This window comes from Phocoena phocoena, chromosome 3 (genome assembly GCF_963924675.1).
Source record: "Phocoena phocoena chromosome 3, mPhoPho1.1, whole genome shotgun sequence".
NCBI lineage: Eukaryota > Metazoa > Chordata > Mammalia > Artiodactyla > Phocoenidae > Phocoena > Phocoena phocoena.
In genome coordinates this window covers 163,191,315-163,200,609 of record NC_089221.1, presented here as the reverse complement: position 1 = coordinate 163,200,609, position 9,295 = coordinate 163,191,315, and positions in this window count along the sequence as shown.

Below are 9,295 nucleotides of genomic sequence, written 5' to 3'. Positions count from 1 at the left end.
GGTTATGCGGTCCCTGGCCCATCCCTCCCCAAATCCCTCCTCCTGGTCACTTCCACTGCAGTCAATTCAGGTCCTGTGGTACCGGGGGCAGGTCTGCAGATGGCAAGCACCCCTCTCCTGGTGGATGCCTCCAGCTGGGAGGGAGGAGCACCCTCTGCTCTGACCCCTGCGCCCCTCCCCCGCAGGCAGGCTCACCTGCTGCTGCTGTGTCTCCCGAGCTCCCTGGAGGTCCGCCTCCACAGTGGCCAACAAGGAGGTTGCCTCCTGCAGGGTCGAGGACAGTGTCATTGTGGCCATACTACCCTCCCACATTTACCCCCAAGGGCTCCTGATCTCAACCCCTGGACATGTGGCCTGAGTGACCCGGTACCTCTGCTGCCCCAACCTCCAGTGAGCTCTTATTCTAGAACAACCCCAGCTCCAACACTCACTTGTGTGTGACCTTGGCTGTGTGACCTGGCCACCCTGAGCCTCTATCCTCATCTGGACCGTGTGAGAACTCTGCCGGCGTCCCTGGGTCTCCTGAGCGCTCAGTGTCCTGTGACTGTCATCACTGCCCTCACCCGTCCAGGTGGAGCCATCACAAAGCTCCACACATTCTTTTCCTCCCTTGATCCTACTTATTGAACCTCCTTGTGCAGCCTAAGTACAGAATCATCTCTGTCCAGATCTCCCCGGTTTAGGGGACTGAGGCCCTCAGAGGTGAGTGACTTACAGAGGGGTCCACAGAGGAGAGGCCACTACCCCTCCCAGCCATAGGCCCTGTCCTGGATGCCTTCACCCCACCCCCGGCTCCACCACTGACCACAGTCCTAACCTCTGGACTAATGAGTGTCCAGGCTCCCAGCGAGGAGCAGAGCCATGGAGGAAAATTAACAGGGTATATTGGGGGGCCTGGTTGAGAGGCTCCTGACTGCCCTAGCCTCCTGTCCTCTGACCCTAGGCTGACCCGAGGCCATGCTAAAGCCTCACTTCCCTAAGAACCCCTCATGACATTCCCTTGCACAGAAATCCTTTTTCATGTACTCAGAAAGGGGACCCTTGAGGTGCTCTGACTGACAGGGCAGTGGGCGATCAGAGCACTAACTTCCACTTTTTTTTTTTTTTTTAAACACTACACTTTCAAGATTAAGGATTCCATTTACTTACAAATAGGAACCCTGAAACACCTACGACTCCAGACCTCCTGTCCAGAAGCGGGTAAATGCTTTTTTATTTATTTATTTTTGGCTGTGTTGGGTCTTCATTGCTGCCCGCAGGCTTTCTCTAGTTGCAGCGAGTGGGGGATGCTCTTCCTTACGGTGCGTGGGCTTTTCATTGCGGTGGCCTCTCTTGTTGTGGAGCACGGGCTCTAGGTGCGCGGGCTTCAATAATTGTGGCGCGTGGGCTCAGTAGTTTTGGCTTGTGGGCTCTAGAGCGCAGTCTCAGTAGTTGTGGCACACGGGCTTAGTTGCTCCAGACCAGGGCTCGAACCCGTGTCCCCTGTATTGGCAGGCGGATTCTTAACCACTGCACCACCAGGGAAGCCCATAACTTCCACCTTTTTTGTGGCAACCTTTGAAGTCCAGTCAGGAAGGATCCATTAGGAATCTATCAGTTCCTCAGATACTTCTCATCACCATCTAGGGCAACTATCATTGCTAAAAAGGCATCAGGCAAGAATCCCTCTGGGATCGATTAGCAGTGACTCTGTAGGACAGAGTGGGGAGTTTCAGAAAGCACACATAATCTGTCTCAGGCTGGGCAGCGCCCCCCGCCCCCGTCCCCCTGGTCCCTGGGATTCTCGCTGTGTCCATCCCTGTTGCAGCCAGGGTCCCCTTCTTCTGCGAGGTACAGTGAAGACAGAAGGAGCAGCAGCGGCCTGGCTTAGTGAAGACAGTCTGGGCTAGTTTAGGAAGAAAGGACCCCCACCTGCACCGTCCACCCAACAGCCTGTAGGAAGATGAGTGGCAGCTGATGGACCAGCAAGGGATCCAGAGAACTACTAATTCTACCAGCTTCTCACCCTCCTGAAACAGTCCAGCCAACACTGCTACATCCCATGACCAAGGCCTCCTGCCCCAGACTGCCCCCACCTGCCTGTAGAGCTCACACATCCCTCTTCCTGTCAACCTGGACAAGACAGACTGAATTTCTCGGAGAACTTTTTGTGATAAGCTACCCACACCACATCCTGCCTGGTCCCCCCTCCTTCCAGATCTACAGCCTCCACCTCACCTCAGTGATTGTCCTGTTGAGCAGTTTGTTTTTCCGGCATAACTTTTCAAATTGTTGGGAGCTCTTCCTGAGGGGATGGGAAAGAAGGAAGAAAACGGGAATAATGTGCAGGGATTTGAGAGCAAATCCTTTTTGAGTACCTGGAAAATTAACAGGCCTCATGAGGGTATCCCTTGCGTCGTCTGGGCCCAGAGGTCTCTGTGGGACTGGGGAGGAGGCTGTCTCCTGGGGCCTTTGTTCCCTTCACTCCTGAGCAGATCTGTTTTGACCAGTGTTGGTTTCAGTTGGATAGAGAGTTCTGTCGCTGGTAAGTAAACACTTGAAAATCTCCCACTTGGTTCAATGCAGGATCTGACATTTAAAGATCCTAATTTTTTAAGCAGAACCACAGGCCTCAGGTCCTAGAGAGACTCAAGAGTCCCACCAACCAGGTGGCTTCCTGTCCCCAGGGTCCACTGTCTCCCAGGAGCTCCCAGCTGACGGAGGGGACACAGCCAGCAACATGGTGGGTAGTGTCTTGTCTACTCTGGTGCTCAGATGGAAAGCAGCCTACTCACCTAGAAACCTGTCCCCATGTCTTTCTGAGGCGCTTTAATGGAGGCCTCTGCAGAGCCAAAATGATGGCTTGTAGAGAGGAGTATTCCTCAGGCCTCTGCACACTTAGGGAAGGAAGGGAATGGTCAGTGAGGAGAGAGCTGGAACCCCGCTCCTCTGGCTTCTGTCCCCTCATTAACTTCTCTCCTGGATGAGAAAGATGCCCAGTGGCCCTGGGGAGGGTGCACCTGGGACCCGAGGGTTTTAGCTCAACCCAAGGAGGAAGTGAGCAGCCCATCACTGGGATCTGAATGTCAAGGTCAGTGTGCCCCTGGCAGGAGGGGCCTAGGGACTGTGTAGGAACTCAGACCCCGGACTTCAATCCTGAGAGCTGAGAAAGGAGAAGGGGCAGTGCCCATGGCTCCAGAGAGTGCTCCCTGGGCCCTCCTACAGCATACCTTGGCCACCTGGATCCAGAATTCCACCACCTCGGCCCTATTCTGGGCTGTCATAATTGGGTTCCCGAGGTAGGTGGTGGTGATAAAGTTGACCACCTTTTGGAAGGGGGTGACGGTGTTGTGGACAGTGGGCACCAGGTGCTCATGGCCCCTTTTGGTCCCCTGGGACCAGATGGAGCCCAGGCAGTGATGGGGCACCACCTTCTTGAACAGCTCCCGGGGAGGATGAAGAGTGTCACAGCCTCCACACCACAGCTAGCATCTGCAGTTCCTCACGGTTCTACACCGGGGTCTCTGGTCAGAGCTGGAGCTCAGGAAGCTGAGGATGTGACCTGAAGCTTCTTGGAGTCCCTGGGTTTGTTTATGTCCAGTGAAGATGCCCAGCACAGGATGACACAGGACACAGTACTGGGGAGCGGGGAGTGGCATTTGCATCCAGCCCAGCTTCACTTCTTCCAAGCACCAGAAACATGACTCACACCTGCCCATCTCAAGGGGCATCTTCCACTCATTCTGATCACCCCTCGGGTCTGACTCCCCATTCAGATGGACATTCTCCCATGGCTGCTACAACCAGGGTCTTTGTCTCCCATAAGACAAGTACACACCAGGTGCCTAATGAATGCTGAGGCTGTTGAGGCCTCCTGGGCAAATGGATGATTGATCCCAGGACCTGGAAGCACTTCAGTGAGCTCACCTCCCACCCTCAAAGGACCAGCCCCACCCAACGTACTATCTGTTCTTCCTCATTAATCTGCAAAGCCACCCTGTGCAGCAGGCTCTCTCAGTGTCCATCTCTACTGTCCACATTGGACAACGAAGATTTGGGGATTAAGAAAGTTGCTCAGGGGCTTCCCTGGTGGCGCAGTGGTTGAGAGTCCGCCTGCCAATGCAGGGGACATGGGTTCGTGCCCCGGTCCAGGAGGATCCCACGTGCCGTGGAGCGGCTGGGCCCGTGAGCCATAGCCGTTGGGCCTGCGCGTGCGGAGCCTGTGCTCCGCAACGGGAGAGGCCACAGCAGTGAGAGGCCCGCGTATCACAAAAAAAAAAAAAAAAAGAAAAAAAGAAAGTTGCTCAGGTCACGCAGTGGGAAGTGGGGGGAATAGGGCTTTGGACCAAGATCATCAGGTTCTTGATCAGGGAATGGCAGGTGTGGGGCAGCTGACGAGAAAGCTGGGTCCACCCAGGCTTCCCTGAGAGCCAGCTGCTCACCGCACCCATCAAAGTCAACTGTTCAGCCACCAGCCGGGGAGGGAATATTCTAGAATATTAGGCCTCTAACATTGGGTACATTGTACTGTCTTATTAAGCCCTGAAAAGGGGATGCGAAAAGGAAGGAAATCAGAAAACATAAAAATTCTCATCTCCCACTTTGAAGGAAACAGTGAAGTGGGTGGAAAGAGACAAAATAATTATGGACAGTTGTGGGGAAGTCGGGGTGCAGGGGAAAGGACAGGACAGGTGATGCAGAGAGCCTTGGTTCATCCATCCACAGATCCCCTAGGCATCATTCATCATAATAATCAAGCAGAAAATGAATAAATAGAAAGGCGCTTCCTGCTGGAAAATAACATCCCACTCTATGGGAGAAATATAAAAAAGGGGAAGAAAACACCAATAACCAGTCTCCTTCTTTGTATACACTGGGTTTATTCTCAGAAAGCTGCTGGGATCAGCCAAAGTGCAGACAAAGGAAAATGCAGGAACAGGAAGATGAAACTCAAAGGGAATATCTTAGAAGTATCTGCAAAGCCCTAAGTCTGTGAGGTGTGGATGGAGCAGAGGTGGAACCTGCAGCCTCAAGCAGGCATATATATATATACATATATCTGTACATATACATACATACACATTCACGTACATGTAATTGTATGGGTATATATAAACACGCACACACACATTTATATGTTTATATATATATATATTGGTGTGTGTGTCTTATTCTATGGATGGGACAAGCAACTGTAATGTCTCCAGACTCCTTTCAGCAAAGTCTCTTCCTCTCCCCCTCAAGTATCCGTACCTCTTTCTGCCCCCGCTACATAACCTTAACACAAGCATCCAAATCAGAACATAGATATATAAAACTTTGAGTTCACACCAATTTCTCCAGTCCAACCTCACAGAGTTCTTTTTAAGCTTCTCACTTTCCATATTTGTAACTCCGTCCTATGACAGAGAGAAACCTGCTCTCACCATCCTCCGTGTATTTCCTTATTTTTCCCAATACCCCTGTGGATAACAGATCTCCCTGCCATGCTGGTTGTCCCCTCTGCCCCACCCCTGTGGCTGCCTGCTGCTTGGTCCAGCTGTGCCCATCCCAGTCCCCATTAGCCTCCACGGTGCTGGCTGCTGCCTCTTCAGGCCTTGGCCCTGACCATGCCAGTTGCTGGGAAGGGAAAGTTAATTTATTTTTGAACGGTGTGATGTAGAGATATAGCTGTTTTTTTTTTAATGGATAACCAATTGTCCCAACACCTATTCTCAATTATTTGAAATGCTATCCACAATTTTGTGTCAGTAGCTCATGATCTTTTCTCTTCTGTTAATCTTTTTTTTCTGTTTGTGACCCAATATCATCCTTTAATGACTGTGATTGTATATTTTGATACCTGGTAGTTAGAGGCCCCTCAGTATGCTTAAAAAATGTCTAGCTCTTCTTAAGTATGTATTCTTCCAGATGAGTTTTAGCATTAGCATATCAATTTTGTTAAAAATCCTATTGTAATTTTGATTGGAATTACATTGAATTTGTAAACTCTTTGGGTAAAATGGCACCTTTACCAGATCAAGTCTTCCCATTAGGGAATGTGGTATGCCCTTTTGTTTACGCAGTTTTAAAAATTTCCTTCAGTGAATATTTATAGTTTTTTGTGTGTGTGTATTGCACATAGAGTTTGTTCTGAGGTTTAAAACATTTTTTATGTGGCTGTTATTAATGAGATCAAAAGATCTTCTTTCTACGTGTTTTACACATTATTAAGATTATGCTGTGTATACAATTCTGTATCCTGTTTTTTTTTTTTTTTGCGGTACGCGGGCCTCTCACTGTTGTGGCCTCTCCCGTTGCGAAGCACAGGCTCCGGACGCGCAGGCTCAACGGCCATGGCTCACGGGCCCAACCGCTCCGCGGCATGTGGGATCCTCCCGCACCGGGGCACGAACCCGTGTCCCCTGCATCGGCAGGCGGACTCTCAACCACTGCGCCACCAGGGAAGCCCTGTATCCTGTTTTTTTTAACTTCATGTGTCATACACACTTCTTCACTAATAGTTTTTATGATTTCATAATTGCCCATCAAATTTTCATGTCATAATTTATTTAACCATTAACATACACTTGACTTCTTTGTATTTCTCAGTGTCATATAAAATCATCTTCAAAATTTCAAAAATTTATTGTGTGCCTTATAGAGCTATTTACATAAAGTTGAGCGCTGCATAATTCAGAGAATGTCTGTATAGTGAACATAATTTAATTTTCTTGATTACTCAAGGTTAATATAGAATCAGATTTTAACATTTCTTCCACAAGGCCTATAGAGGTGTAAGACTCTTTCCCCCTAAAGACACTAAATTGCAGTGCTTTTTGATCATTAAGTCAATTTTTATGCCTTTTTTTATCTCTGTCCTGCTTATAGACTTCCAGTCTTCTTACTGCTATCTGCATGCCCACATGGGATAGTTTCTCCTCCCACTTCGGTAAATAGTTTACCGATTTTAATTTTTTATGAGTTTGGAAACCGGACTGCCAGGTCCTTTAAAATTGAATCCAAGTAAACATTAATAACCTATGAGAAAGGGCTTTGATGAATCTCTAGGAGTAATGGGGTTGATCTTTAGGGCATGGACTTTGGTGATCTCTGTTTTATTTCTGAAGAGGGCTTTTTCCATCTCTTTTATTTCCTTGGTTCTTTGCTGTACTTTAGATAGATGAGACTCTCAGATAGCCAAATTACACCTGAATGAAGTTTCATTACAATTATTAGGTTGGCAACGTAACATGAAAATGCCCCGCTCCCTTTCTTCTGCTGAATTCTGACTCTCGACTTCCTCTTTTGTTCCTTTCACACTGCGCATCAGGCTTGGTTCACTCAACCTAGAGAAACTGTGACATGGGCTTCAGATGTGTGGGATAAAGTCCAATTGAAACCTTTATTTCCCCTCACTTTTCTTCCTCTCACCTCTTTTTTTTTATATAATTGAAAACTCTTTATATTTCACATCAACAAAGCTATAATTCAATTATATTAAGAAAAATTCATCTCTTGTCTGAAGCCATTTTGGATTCAAAGAAATTAGGGGTATTCCACTATATGAAAGAAAATAAAGACAGTTTACACAACTCTACTGTATTCTTCCCTTTACTCATTGCTACTTGATAAGGGCTATGGTACCAAACCATATGACTGTGTGGTCATTCTCTGTAAAGGCCAGTCATGCTCCCTTTGCTGCCAATGGTTCCTCCTAATATTTAACTCCCTTGTAAGTACTTAGGTGCTTTGCGTAAGGGGATCTGCAGGTTCAATAAAACCCATACAACACTGGAGAATCGACTCAAACTTCTTATTAGTGGTGGGTCAGTGGCGTCATGTTTGTATTTGGGTACAGTAAATACCCTTGATGATGACAGAATTGTAATTTCTTTAGTGTACTGTCTTTGAAAAAAATGTGTCAACAATGAGTGCAAAATAGGTGGTCATCAATGTTTGTGGTTTCAACTTTAGATCAACTTAGAGTTTCTCTTACAATGCCATTCCTTAGTCATCTTTTAATACATGGAATTGTGACATACTTGCATTTGCTGCTGAATGAACGTTTTAAGCTCTTACACAGTGGCACAGCCTACCAGTCAAGAGTTTATTTTTGGCAGCATCTTCATTTACAGGTATTTGTTTATATGACTGTTTGAACATTTCATTACATTTTTATCACCATTTATAAATATGAATAGAAAATGGAAATGCTGATACTAGTAATAAGAAACAGTTTTCTTTTTTTTTTTTTTTTTTGCGGTACGCGGGCCTCTCACCGCTGTGGCCTCTCCCGCCGCGGAGCACAGGCTCCGGACGCGCAGGCTCAGCGGCCACGGCTCACGGGCCCAGCCGCTCCGCGGCACGTGGGATCCTCCCGGACCGGGGCACGAACCCGCGTCCCCTACATCAACAGGCGGACTCTCAACCACTGCGCCACCAGGGAAGCCCAGTTTTCTTTTTTCAAAGATCAGATCTTAAAGGTGAGTTGCAATTAGGAATTAAATAGTGATTTTCAGCTCTCTCGGGGAAAAATGCTCTTGTAATATACTGTGCATTTAAATTTTTTCATAATCAACTTTGTATATGTGTTCAGGAGTATATGAATAAACTAGAAGGGAATGGGTTGGAAATAAACTAGGGTTCCACCTGTAGAAAGTTCCAAATGGAACTTAATTTTCCCCCCTTTCCCAGTCGAAATGTCTTTTACAGAATTTACATTGTCAATACCAAGTACCTTCAAACTCTGTAGAGAACTGAGGAAGAGGTCTGTGCCTAAAAGTGTCTGTGCCAGACAAACAGATGTGCTTTTTGCCTGTTGCTTTTGCCCACTAAAGAGCTCTGCTGCTAAAACTGAACAATTACAGTGGTTTCTTAATTTTCAGGAAGAATGGATTTAAAGGTTTGCATTTTGTGAATTGTTCTTAAATGTTTGATACTTTCTATCTTGTGAAGAGTTGCCAACAAATTTTAAAGGAAAAAAGCAAAATCAACTATACTTCAATAAAATTTAAAAAAAAGGGAAAAGGCAGACATATTATTTCTTAAAATACATTTTTAAATATGTGGGAGATCTGCATAAACAAAATATAGCCAGATTTAGTGTTAGTAAATTTGTGTGAAGTCCATGTGGAAGAATTAAATCCATCAACATTTCATAGGGTTCCACAATGACTACCCTAATTTCTAAGTCCTGCCACCTGAGCTAGTTTGAAAACCAACACTTGACACTTCTGACTGCCTTTTGTTATTTTGGGGGAAAGGAATGTTATTAGTTCAGTGGTACAAAGTAATATTTAAAATAAATTAAAAAGACCAGAGGAGTAGAGTAAAT